Genomic DNA, 14129 nt, shown 5'->3' on the forward strand with positions numbered 1-14129 from the left:
GACGGAGTCTACAACCCACACAAGTGGCTCAGGTAGTGCAGTTCATCCAGGATGGCACATCAATGCGAAGTGTGGCAAAAAGGTTTGCTGTGTCTGTCAGCGTAGTGTCCAGAGCATGCAGGCGCTACCAGGAGACAGGCCAGTACATCAGGAGACGTGGAGGAGGCCGTAGGAGGGCAACAACCCAGCAGCAGGACCGCTACCTCCGCCTTTGTGCAAGGAGGTGCACTGCCAGAGCCCTGCAAAATGATCTCCAGCAGGCCACAAATGTGCATGTGTCAGCATATGGTCTCACAAGGGGTCTGAGGATCTCATCTCGGTACCTAATGGCAGTCAGGCTACCTCTGGCGAGCACATGGAGGGCTGTGCGGCCCCACAAAGAAATGCCACCCCACACCATGACTGACCCATCGCCAAACCGGTCATGCTGGAGGATGTTGCAGGCAGCAGAACGTTCTCCACGGCGTCTCCAGACTCTGTCACGTCTGTCACATGTGCTCATGTGCTCAGTGTGAACCTGCTTTCATCTGTGAAGAGCACAGGGCGCCAGTGGCGAATTTGCCAATCTTGGTGTTCTCTGGCAAATGCCAAACGTCCTGCACGGTGTTGGGCTGTAAGCACAACCCCCACCTGTGGACGTCGGGCCCTCATACCACCCTCATGGAGTCTGTTTCTGACCGTTTGAGCAGACACATGCACATTTGTGGCCTGCTGGAGGTCATTTTGTCATCACTCCTGTTTTGGGGGGTGTCTTGCTAATTGCCTATAATTTCCACCTTTTGTCTATTCCATTTGCACAACAGCATGTGAAATTTATTGTCAATCAGTGTTGCTTCCTAAGTGGACAGTTTGATTTCACAGAAGTGTGATTGACTTGGAGTTACATTGTGTTGTTTAAGTGTTCCCTTTATTTTTTTGAGCAGTGTATATATATATACACACACTACCGTTCAAAAGTTTGGGGTCACTTAGAAATGTCCTTGTTTTCCATGAAAACATACATGAAATGAGTTTCAAAATGAATAGGAAATATAGTCAAGACCTTGACAAGGTTATAAATAATGATTTTAATTAATTTCAGCCCATGCTTCCTGAAGCACCTCACACAAGTTGGATTGGCTTGATGGGCACTTCTTACGTACCATACGGTCAAGCTGCTCCCACAACAGCTCAATAAGGTTGCAATGCGGTGACTGTGCTGGCCACTCCATTAAAGACAGACTACCAGCTGACTGCTTCTTCCCTAAATAGTTCTTGCATAGTTTGGAGCTGTGCTTTGGGTCATTGTCCTGTTGTAGGAAGAAATTGACTCCAATTAAGCGCCGTCAACAGGGAATGGCGTGGCATTGCAAAATGGAGTGATAGCCTTCCTTCTTCAAGATCCCTTTTACCCTGTACAAATCTCCCAAATCTCACCACCAAAGCACCCTCAGACCATCACACTGCCTCCCAACATGCTTGACAGATGGCGTCAAGCACTCCTCCAGCATCTTTTCTGTGTCTCACGAATGTTCTTCTTTGTGATCTGAACACCTCAAACTTAGATTCGTCTGTCCATAACACTTTTTTCCAATCTTCCTCTGTCCAGTGTCTGTGTTCTTTTTCCCATCTTAATCTTTTCTTTTTATTGGCCAGTCTGAGATATGGTTTTTTCTTTGCAATTGCCTAGAAGGCCAGCATCTCGGAGTCACCTCTTCACTGTTGAAGTGGAGACTGGTGTTTTGCGGGTACTATTTAATGAAGCTACCAGTTGAGGACTTGTGAGACATCTGTTTCTCAAACTAGATACTCTAATGTACTTGTCCTCTTGCTCAGTTGTGCACCGGGGCCTCCCACTCCTCTTTCTATTCTGGTTAAAGCCAGTTTACGCTGTTCTGTGAAGGGAGTAGAACACAGCTTTGTACGAGATCTTCAGTTTCTTGCCAATTTCTCACATGGAATAGCCTTAATTTCTCAGAACAAGAATAGACTGACGAGTTTCAGAAGAAAGTTATTTCTTTCTGGCCATTTAAAGCCTGTAATCAAACCCACAAATGCTGATGCTCCAGATACTCAACTAGTCTAAAGAAGGCCAGTTTTATTGCTTCTTTAATCAGAGCAACAGTTTTCAGCTGTGCTAACATAAGTGCAAAAGTTTTTTCTAATGATCAATTAGCCTTTTAAAATGATAAACTTGGATTAGCTAACAAAACGTGCCATTGGAACACAGGAGTGATGGTTGTTGATAATGGGCCTCTGTAAGCCTATGTAGATATTCCATTAAAAAAAATCAGCCGTTTCCAGCAACAATAGTGATTTACAACATTAACAATGTCTACACTGTATTTCTGATCAATTTGATGTTATTTTAAATGGACAAAAAATGTGCTTTTCTTTCAAAAACAAGGACATTAGTAAGTGACTCCAAACTTTTTAACGGTTGTGTGTGTGTGTGTGTGTATATATATTTCTGGTCCCAGTCCGTCAGGTAGGGAGCTTAGTTTAACCGGCTCAAGACACTGAAACAAACACCATCATATCCATGGCACAGTTCTAGACAGACACTCGGCCACGTAAACTTCTTATTAGAACACCTCTTACTAGAACACACTGACAGGTGAGTAAAGTGGCCCCAATAACAAGTCACTCAGCCCTAGTTGTTATTCTGAACATATCAAAATGTTTCTGTTCTAATTTCCCAGAGAATCAAAATGTTCTAAGATCATTTTTGAGTAGCGTATGTGTCAAAATGTTGTTTAAATGAAGGACAGTAGTTTGAAATCTCATCAGGGACTCGGTATCACCAGTACATCAATTCTGTTCTATTTCTAGGTCAAGGTGGCAACAGAATGTCTTGGGGGTAAAGAGGATATTTTGGTTCTTTGGCCATATTCTTAGTCCTCCAATTCAATGAAAGCTCTCTAAAAACAGTCCCTACACTACCCCCTTGTGGTAGCATTCTACACCATATGTTGAATAAACACATGACGCCTTCAAAAATTAGAAACCATGTTATTCACAGAAAGCTGAAATTCAATAACCATTATTGAGGTAGAATGGGTTTAATTTAGGCAGATTGTAAACAAAGATAAAGAAAAAAAAGTGTCTGAAAACTGCAAATGCCACAAATCAAAGGAAACTGCATTTTTCTATCTAGGTCAAACAGCTCAGACAAGTGACATGTTTGTGCAACTCAGTCCAAAAATTACCCAAGATCAGAATTGACTAAAAAACAGTAAAAAACGTGATTTCCGTTGTGCGAAACTATAAAATAAATCTAGAAATCTGAACAGCAGTGCCGGACTACCGGACTTACTTACTGAATTAGCACATTCTTCCATGGTGCAGAGAGAAACATTTGAAGTTTTCTAATGCTATTCTAAGCATTGTGTCATGAGGACAATTCTACACTTTTTGCCATTGGGCAGATTTTTGGGGGTTGATATTTTATAGCGCATCTCATTTTGTTCACATTTTGCCATGAGGTTAAGATAACTTTGCTGTTCTAAAGCTAATTTCCTACAATTCTACACATTTTGCCATGAGGCTGAAATCATTTTAAAGTTTTAAAGCTAATTTCCTACAATTCTACACATTTTGGTATCATATGCAACAAAAATATGGGTTAGGGGCCCATGGCGCGTGCCTACAGTGCCTGTTCAGTAATCCGGCCCTGCTGAACAGTTGAGCTCACTTGATGAGGAATCCCTCTGTATTAAAGTAGAAACTACGTGGGTGTATGTACGTGTGTCTGTGAAAACCAACTCCCAACTCCAGGGGAGATTCTCAATTGCGTACTCCTCGCATCCTCTCTCCATCTCAAAACCTATTGGAGATGGTCAGAGGGAAGGGACCTCTGGCTTTCTCATCCAATGGGTTATGAGAAGAATACTAGGCGAGAGGAGGTGAGGAGAATACAATTGAGATTCTCCCCAAGATGGCTTTCCTTGTCATCTTCAGCAGGCTCTGGGGTAAACTTTCCCCAAGGTACAGATCTAGGATCAGCTTCCCCTCCCCCAATCCTAACCTTACTCATTTGTGGGGAAAATGCAAAATAGACCCAAGATCAGCATCTTGGGGCAACTTCACTCTACTCCATTCAGCAGCAGCCCCCCTTGGTTTGCTTGCTGGACACCGGCCTCTCGTCCTCCAGGTCTATGGTGAGTGAGGCCTCGCTCTCCGACCTCATCCTCAGGATGGACGGCAGCACCATGTTGGACAGCGCCTCGAACAACGCATCCACGTTGGCACCCGTCTAGGCGCCCGTCTCAAAGCACATCCTCTCTGCAGGCGGGCTCAAACGCTCATCCAGCACGCTGGTAGAGCGCCATGGCTTCCTCCTTTCGAACCTCTCGGTTGGCCACAGGGGAGCCCGTAGTAGCGGAAGCTGGAGGGGTGAGGTGGCAGGCATAGTGCGGTATGTGGACAGGGGGTCAGTAAAGTTAGCCTTGTTGCAGTCGTGATTGGCCGTGTCGGTGAGAGACAGGAAGCGCTCCTCAAGCTCGACCAGGCTCTGCCAGTTGGTCACGTCGTAGGTGAGGATGACAGCGGACGCGCCCCGGCAGTACATGGGGCTGAGCCTATGGAACTGCTCCAGACCTAGAAGTGAAACATTGAGCATGTTTAGATGGTTACATAGTGTAATGAAACAAGAAGGGAGAGGGAGCTTGTCCAAGGTGGTCTGCGAACCCTCAGCCTTCTGGTCAAAAGACCAGCACACTAACAACTGCTCCAAGAAACCTCTCCGCCTTGTGGGAGTCAATATATGTTTATGAACGCAGTGTCGCTCTACTATACAGCAAGAACAAACATAAACCAACAGAGATATACACATGGGCAGACAGATCAACTTTTACTATATGCTTTGGGTATTCCACACACAAAAGCTACTGATTTCTGTATTGAATGGAAAAACCCTGTCACTCAAGACAAGAGGTTATCTTCAGTTGAGCTCTGTATTGAAAGTAGGCCTAACTACTGTGTCAAGCACTTCCCCCGCCCATTAATTGCCCCACTGTAAACAAATCCCCCCAAAATTAGACATGAAATACAAATTTGAAAAAGATTCTTGAAACCCTACTGTGAATTTGGAAAATACATATTGATTCTTGGTTCTGTCAACCAATTACTCTTGATGAGTATAGCCTAAATAATTTAAATTAGTCTGTCTGTGCATTTAAAAATGCAAAATAAAAGTATAAATTGACATTGCACTTTCCCCATGTGCTATACAATATATTTTATCATAAAAAATACCTACCTGCGGTGTCCCAAAGCGATATGTTGTAGGGTCCCCACTGCTTAAGTAGAACGCACCGCCGACGGTACTAATGGCATCATTTAACTTTTTATCCATGTACCTGTGTAACAGAGAGGTCTTCCCAACGTTCATGTCCCCCAATATAACCAGTTTCACGTCAGGCATCATTTCAGGCATTGTTATTTTCATTCTCCTTCTAGACATCCGAACAGGCTACACTATCTCAAAAGTGCAATTGACTTTCAATAAAAACGTATTTGATAAAATTGTCAAAGCAATTAAGCATCACTACTGTTCCAGTCTGACAGGTGGCCTTTGACATGCATAGAACATGTGTAGGTCTAAAGCGAAGGAATGCATAGGATTACCAAACCGTGAGCAACTTCTACCCATGTAGCATCCACCGCAGAATAAAAAACATCTCCAATCCAAAATCAAATCTAGAGTCGGCTTTCTATTCCGCAACAAAGCCTCCTTCACTCACGCCGCCAAACTTACCCTAGTAAAACTGACTATCCTACCGATCCTCGACTTCGGCGATGTCATCTACAAAATAGCTTCCAATACTCTACTCAGCAAACTGGATGCAGTTTATCACAGTGCCATCCGTTTTGTTACTAAAGCACCTTATACGACCCACCACTGCGACCTGTATGCCCTAGTCGGCTGGCCCTCGCTACATGTTCGTCGTCAGACCCACTGGCTCCAGGTCATCTACAAGGCTATGGTAGGTAAAGTGCCGCCTTATCTCGGTTCACTGGTCACGATGGCTACACCCACCCGTAGCACGCGCTCCAGCAGGTGTATCTCACGGATCATCCCTAAAGCCAAAACCTCATTTGGACGCCTTTCCTTCCAGTTCTCTGCTGCCTGCGACTGGAACGAATTGCAAAAATCTCTGAAGTTGGAGACTTTTATCTCCCTCAACAACTTTAAAAATCTGCTATCCGAGCAGCTAACCGATCGCTGCAGCTGTACATAGTCCATCTGTAAACTACCCACCCAATTTACCTACCTCACCCCCATACTGCTTTTATTTATTTACTTTTCTGCTCTTTTGCACACCAGTATCTCTTCTTGCACATGATCATCTGATGATTTATCACTCCAGTGTTAATCTGCTAAATTGTAATTATTCGATTTATTGCCTACCTCATGCCTTTTGCACACATTGTATATAGATTCTCTTTTTCCTACCATGTTATTGACTTGTTTATTGTTTACTCCATGTGTAACTCTGTGTTGTTGTCTGTTCACACTGCTATGCTTTATCTTGGCCAGGTCACAGTTGCAAATGAGAACTTGTTCTCAACTAGCCTACCTGGTTAAATAAAGGTGAAATAAAAATAAATAAATAAAATATGACTCATTCCTACATGAACAGATATATCAATGAAGCTGTGACACAGCTTGCTCAATGATCAAAGTTCACTCAAAAAATGACGACAGGGGAAACTTGTGCGAAAGACTGCTGGACGTTTTAAAGTAGTATCTGGCCAAGGAGCATGCAGGAACATCAATCAAATAACTGAGCTTTGATAGTAAAATGTTAATGTAGTCCACCAAACCAAAGAGGGGTTTCCCTTTATATTTGCATGTATGTAGCTATTGTATTTGTTCAGCTGCATGTGACCTTGTGACCTTTGTTTGATAACAATTCATATTCTGAGAAATTAACGTTTAATCAAAGGTTGGCATCCTTTTACTTCTATATGTCCACTCCCTCTAATGTGTGTGTGTGTTGATGAAATCAGTAGCAAATAGTATAACGTAGCAACAGAAAGACAATGAACAAAAATAGCAGGCAAAATCCATCCACTGGACAATGTTGGAGGCAGTTTATGGTAGAGAAATTAACATTAAATTCTCTGGCAACAGCTCTGGTGGACATTCCTGCAGTCAGCATGCCAATTGCACACTCCCTCAAAACTTGAGACATCTGTGGCATTGTGTTGTGTGACAAAACTGCACATTTAAAAGTGGTCTTTTTTCCCTAGTATTAGGTACACCTGTGTAATGACCATGCTGTTTAATCAGCTTCTTGATATGCCACAACTGTCTGGTGGATGGATTTTCTTGGCAAATGTGAAATATTCATTAACAGGGATGTAAATAAATGTGTGCACAACATTTGAGAAAATAAGCTTTTTGTGCATATGGAAAATTTCTATGATTTTCTATTTCAGCTCATGAAACATGGGACCAAGTCTTCGATGTTGCGTTTACATTTTGTTTTAGTGTGTAATAATTTAAACTGCATTTTGCACATAATAATGTGCCAATTCTGATTTCAAAGGATATACATATTTGATAGTCATTCCCCTGAAATACATTTTACTTTGACTCAAATAGCTTCGTGAAAAATATTTTAAATGAACACAATAGTTTATACACAATTCTATCAATACAATTTTGCAGACCTCAGTATTATTTTATGACGATTCCATTATTTATTTTTTTAAACGATGCAATCACATAATATGCAATGCCAGTGACGTAGTCCAACCTGCCCTATGACTAGGGTTGCAAAGGGTCGGCAACTTTCCGGAAAATTTCAGGAAATTTTCCATGGGAAGTTAAGCCCGGGAATTTGGGGAATTTTGCTTAAATTCATTAAAAAGAAGTTAGCTTATAACAGTGAACCTTTTTTTTGTGGGATACACAAGGCAATTCTAGGTATTGTGGTATATTTTGGTTAAACTATCCCCAATTCAATGGAATTGCAACCCTCTGCAGGCACAGAGCATTCTTCCAGGCAGTCAATGACCTTGGACCACAGAAGGTATTTGCACTGGTGACAGACAATGCGGCGAACATGAAGGCTGCTTGGTCTAAAGTGGAGGAGTCCTACTGGCTGTGCTGCTCATGCATTGAATCTGCTCCTCAAGGACATCATGGCACTGAAAACAATGAATACACTCTACAAGAGAGCCAAGGAAACTGTTAGGTATGTGAAGGGTCATCAAGTTATAGCAGCAATCTACCTCACCAAGCAAAGTGAGAATAAAAGCACCACATTGAAGCTGCCCAGCAACACCCGTTGGGGTGGTGTTGTCATCATGTTTGACTCCAAGAAATGGCCATATCACTGTCTGCTGATATGGACAGCCCCATCAAGAGGATCCTCCTGGATGATGTATTTTTGGAGTGGTAAGCAGCCCGAAACTCCTGAAAGCTATAGCAGTAGCCATTGCTTGAGGGATTGAGAGATTGAGGGAGACAATTCCACACTGTCTGATGTTCAGACTGCTTGCAGATGTAAGAGAAGAAGTCTGTACTGCCCTGCCCACTTCACTGTTGCTCCAAGCAGAGGAAACAGCAGTTCTGAAATACATCAAAAAGCATGAAGACTTCTGCCTGAAGCCCATATGCACCGCAGCATACATGTTGGACCCCAAATATGCTGGCAAGAGCATCCTGTCTGGTGCAGAGATCAACAAGGCCTAAGGTGTCATCACTACCGTGTCTCTCCACCTTGGCATGGATGAGGGCAAGGTTCTTGGCAGTCTGGCAAAGTAGAATTCCAAGTAAGGGCTTTGGAATGGAGGTGCAATATGGCAGTTGTGCCAAAATATCTCATTAGCCATCTGATGGAAGGGACTTTGTAGATCTGAGTCTCTTTCCCCTGTTGCCTCCATCATCCTCCAAATCCCACCAGCATCAGCCGCCAGAGCGCAACTGGTCCTTGTTTGGGAACACACACACACACCACAGCACGCAACAGGCTGACCAATACAAGGGTTGAAAAATTGGTGGCCATCCGGGCAAATTTGAAGCTTTTTGAGCCTGACAACGAGCCATCCTCAACAAGGTGGGAAAGTGACAGTGAAGATGAGGCCTCGGAGTCTGATGTTCAAGAGGTGGACATTGAAGAGGTCCAGGGAGAAGACATGGAAGCCTGAGAGGAAGACAACCAAAGCTTTAGTTTCTAGACTATCATTTTACAGATGTATTGTTGAAAACATTTTTGGGAGATGCGATGGGATCATTGGGGATCATTCAATATTCCCGTTCTTTATTTGAGTTGATTCTTCACATGGGATGATTTCACTGAACAACAAATTTCAATTCGTAACTAAATAGTTAATTTTTATTTCTATTGGAAGGATTTAATCATTTGCAATTATGTATACTTATGATAAGGTAAAAGGTTTATGTTTCTGTCTCCATATGATATGGTAAATATAGCCAATACAAAAAACATCTACATTTAAACTGTATTGATATTAATTTGCATATACTTCCATTAATTCCAATGGAAAATTTCCACCTCTGAATATTCCACAAAATGTACAACCCTACCCATGACTGAAATTCCATTATACCAATCCTTCCAAAGTTTTGAGTAAACCGCCAACAACATCATTGCAGCTCCAACCCACAATTCCATGTCTCTCAGTCTTTGTGGTAGTCCTTAATCTTCATCCAAACCAGGACATACAAAACTCAATCTAAGCGCATTCTGTTTGCAATTCTGTTCTACTTTTCCTTGTCATGGCCAGCTGGCCTCTTCTGAGAAATCTCCAACGTGGACTTGGGGCCTCGGTCCTGAATTCAGAAAAAAAACTAAAAAACTTGAGTCATAATGAAGGAATGTCACCCAGTTAAACCTCTTCATACTACAAACACTCAAGTCTTTCAAGCAAGGTATAACAGTATGGTTAATTTTGCAATATCAGTACATAGCTAAAGATGTTAATATAATGTTATAATAAGGCCTTATTAATGTGCATCATTGGTGCAGGATGTATTTTTAGAGACACCAGATGGCATAAAGTATCCAAGTGTTCAACTTCTTGGATTAGTTTTATCCTATGGTTTGAGGAAATGTAAAACTGAAAGAAGAAAAAAAAAAAGTTCAAATATTACCTAAAGGAAATCTGACTATTAAATGCGAAATGAAAGAGGTAATCCAGTGCTTCATATTCCATTCACCCAGCTCAATGTAACATCGATAGGTTTAGGCTACAACATCATACTCAAATTTGCCCTATACCCATCCTGAGGTTGCTACAACCTAACCTAAATATGTAAGTTTATAACGTATTAACGTAGGTGCACAGGAGGTTTAGAGACAAAGGTGGCAGTGACACATTCAATACCGCCTTGCATACTCTTGCCTGCAACTAGCGGATCTAGGGTGTAATCATTATTCCAAACAGTTGTTCAGTTTTGCAACCAAAACAAGAGTTTCTATTGCAGGTCAGTCCATCCCGTTTACTTTCGTTTAAGAAACGTTTTGCAACATAATTGGTAGAATGAATACAGCCCTGATTACCTACACACACAGTTCACTTTCATAGCAGCCACATACATACAGCATCCTCACTGGATGAATAATTCCTTCTCGCATCTATACGCTCTCCTCCTCTCACCTTCACTTGTTAACTTGAGCACAACAGCTGTCTGTGACCCTGCGAAAAAACAGCACAGCGCACATCATTGTCACCATTTTAGCTAAAGCGGCAGGTAGCCTAGTGGTTAGTGTTGGACTAGTAACCGAAAGGTTGAATCCCCAAGCTGACAAGGTAAAAATATGTTGTTCTGCACCTGAACAAGGCAGTTCACTGTTCCTAGGCCGTCATTGAAAATAAGAATGTGTTCTTAACTGACCTGCCTAGTTAAATAAAAGGTAAAAAAGTAAAAATAATAGTCAACAAAGCTACTAGAAGTAACGCGGTAGTAAACTTGCTACAATCACAGTACAGTAAAGCTTGGGTGTTATCCAGATTTTCATAGCGTTCTTCTGCCATTCCGGGATTTATGGTATAACCGGCTTGCATACAAGGGGGCACTAAAAATGTAAAAAGCCCATTGGGTGTCTTACTACCAAAATGCTAACAAAATCTCGTTCTTTTTAGCTTGTAAATGTCCACAATCTTTTGATTGGTAGCATAACGTGTCAGTTCATATTGCAAGAGCTCTGATATGTTGGAGGACGTCCTCTGGAAGTCGTTGTAAATATTGTGTAAGTCTATGGAAGGGGGTGAGAACCATGAGCTTCCTAAGTTTTGTATTGAAGTCAATGTACCCAGATGACGAAAAATAGCTGTCCTCCGGCTACACAATGGTGCTACCCGAGAGAATGCTGTTGAGGCTACTGTAGACCTTCATTTCAAAACAGTGTGTTTTAAATCAGTTATTTGATGTGCATATACTTAGTATAGATTTTCTAAAAAGGATAACGTAAAGTTTCACTTTCGTCTTCCCCTTCCTCCTTTGAGGAACATTCCACTGACCTACACACACTAACCCTTATGCGCACTCCCAAAGGTGCAAGGTCTTTCCCGCAGGGTGTCACAGGCTTTGAGGGGTACCCTTTCTGAGTGTGGTCTTGGACTGGGATGGGTGGGCTCTCCAAGGGGCGTGTCTTCCACGGACAAAGCGAAGGTCCGCACATCCCTACGGACCCGAGCCAACTGCTCCACCATGTTCTCTAGGGTCCCCGAAGAATCTACGCCTCCTGAAGGTGAAGATAAATGAGATATGGGAACAAGTAAACCAGTTAGGGTTATGGTACCTTATGGTCCTGTGTGGCTCAGTTGGTATTGCATGGCGCTTGCAACGCCAGGGTTGTGCGTTCGATTCCCACGGGGGACCAGTATGCTCTGGATAAAAGTGTCTGCTAAATTACTAAAATGTCAAATGTAACATAAAATAGTATAATCATAAAATAGTATAATTATTATAATTAACCTGACTTTAAGCCCATAATTGGTGCCATTTTAACCACAGAAAAAAAGTACCGTTTATGGACATTTACCATTAAAATGGTGCAGACACACCATGTACACAATCATATGTTGCACTGGAAAAGGCAGGGATTTAATCCATTCAGTGGTACACCATACAGTACAAGCCATCCCCTTATGAAACACAGGAAAATCTACACGATAAATTGTGTCATCTTTGTAACAATTCAATGCAATGTGTGAAGGTATGACTTGTGATGTTACATCTTATTCAGGTTAGTTGTGTTGACATGCTGAGATGTTGACTTTCTTAGCCTGAACCTGTTCCTTAGAGGGGTACGCTACGTTTGTCATGCTTCTCACCTTAGTGATGGGCTGAAGATGGCGGTTCCCATGGTAAACAAGGCTCATGATGGGGTTGACGACCCTTGGCGTATCAAAGTCATCTGACGACGTTTGCTTTGGTTTCAGCTAACCTTGAAAACACAGACGCCAAGGAATTGGTCAAGGTTTATCTGCTTACCGTCTGAAGGACATGGGCTATGGTAGAAAAATTAACTGTTCAACCAGACTTATTAAACATAGACATAAGTGACCCACCTTGTGTAAAATATGCAAGCAAATATATCACCTTGACAAAGTCATCATCAGAACCGAAAATTGCTGTAATGTCTCAATCAACTGAGAATGCATGTGACTCTCCTGATGCTTCCTGATGAGATGTTCCTGAGCTAGAATGAACTTCTGTGTGTATTCAACGCTGTACTACACTGCATATAAGTATAATAGCAGAAAGGAGATGTAGGCCCTACCTTTCCATAATGCCCCCTCCTGCACAGCCTGGCACTGCAGCTGGCCCCTCATGTAGGCCTGGGCATCATGGGTGAAGGCAGTAGTGGTTGCCAGGGAGCTCCAGGCTTCGTTCAAGCTGGCGTCACTGTAGTTGATTGCTGTGAACAACAAAAAACGATGAGCTCAACATCACTTGAGTAAAATGAAAGCCATTGTACTACAATAAAAACCACCAAAAAGGGTTCACACCTGATCTGTATTTGGTCAGCAGGCAGAACATTCAGAATTCATTGGCGGAGTAAGATTCTAGGAAGTCCTACAAGTGAGAGAGATGGACACACATGAAGTAGATATTACCTCAATTAGGAAGAATGAAGACTTGTTATAAAACAAATTACCTTTTCTATAGTGCAAGTCTGAAACCATTTAATGATGTTTATTTATTTAAAAGTAGTAATGTACTGTAGATCAACACTTTACCTTTATCGTTATATAATTATTCGAGGACTGACATTTTCTCAGCACTTCCTTTAAGATGTAAATGTCATGTATAAGAAAATAAAGTAAAAGTAGGAATTCAGATATGAATCGCATCCTTTTGCCGTTCTCCATCATTACCCATGGAGGACTTAAGTCAAATCAAATGAAAGTTTATTTGTCACGTGCGCCGAATACAACAAGTGTAGACCTTACAGTGAAATGCTTACTACTTACAGGCTCTAACCAATAGTGCAAAAAAGGTATTAGGTGAACAATAGGTAAGTTAAGAAATAAAAACAGTAAAAAGACAGTGAAAAAATGTAGCAAGGCTATATACAGTAGCGAGGCTATAAAAGTAGCGAGGATACATACAGACACTGGTTAGTCAGGCTGATTGAGGTAGTATGTACCTGTAGATATGGTTAAAGTGACTATTCATATATGATGAACAGAGAGTAGCAGATAGCCCGGGTTAGTCAATGTGCAGGAGCATTGGTTGGTCGGGCCAATTGAGGTAGTATGTACATATGTACTTGAATCTATAGTTAAAGTGACTATGCATACATGATAAACAGAGAGTAGCAGCAGCATAAAAGAGGGGTTGGGGGGCCCACAATACAAATAGTCCGGGTAGCCATTTGATTACCTGTTCAGGAATCTTATGGCTTGGGGGTTAAAACTGCCTTTTTGTCCTAGACTTGGCACTCCGGTACCGCTTGGCATGCGGTAGTAGAGAGAACAGTCTATGACTGGGGTGGCTGAGGTCTTTGACAATTTTTAGGGCCTTCCTCTGACACCGCCTGGTGTAGAAGTCCTGGATGGCAGGCAGCTTAGCCCCAGTGATGTACTGAGCCGTACGCACTATCCTCTGTAGTGCCTTGCGGTCGGAGGTTGAGCAATTGCCATACCAGGCAGTGATGCAACTA

The 14129-nt window shown here is 42.2% G+C and overlaps 1 pseudogene; it reads right to left on the reverse strand.

Annotated features, from left to right (window-relative positions):
* Positions 1–2971: 2971 nt before the first annotated feature.
* Positions 2972–13039, reverse strand: LOC129859517 (ras-related protein Rab-20-like; annotated as a pseudogene).
* Positions 13040–14129: the final 1090 nt, after the last annotated feature.

This window comes from Salvelinus fontinalis, chromosome 7 (genome assembly GCF_029448725.1).
Source record: "Salvelinus fontinalis isolate EN_2023a chromosome 7, ASM2944872v1, whole genome shotgun sequence".
Classification (NCBI taxonomy): Eukaryota; Metazoa; Chordata; class Actinopteri; order Salmoniformes; family Salmonidae; genus Salvelinus; species Salvelinus fontinalis.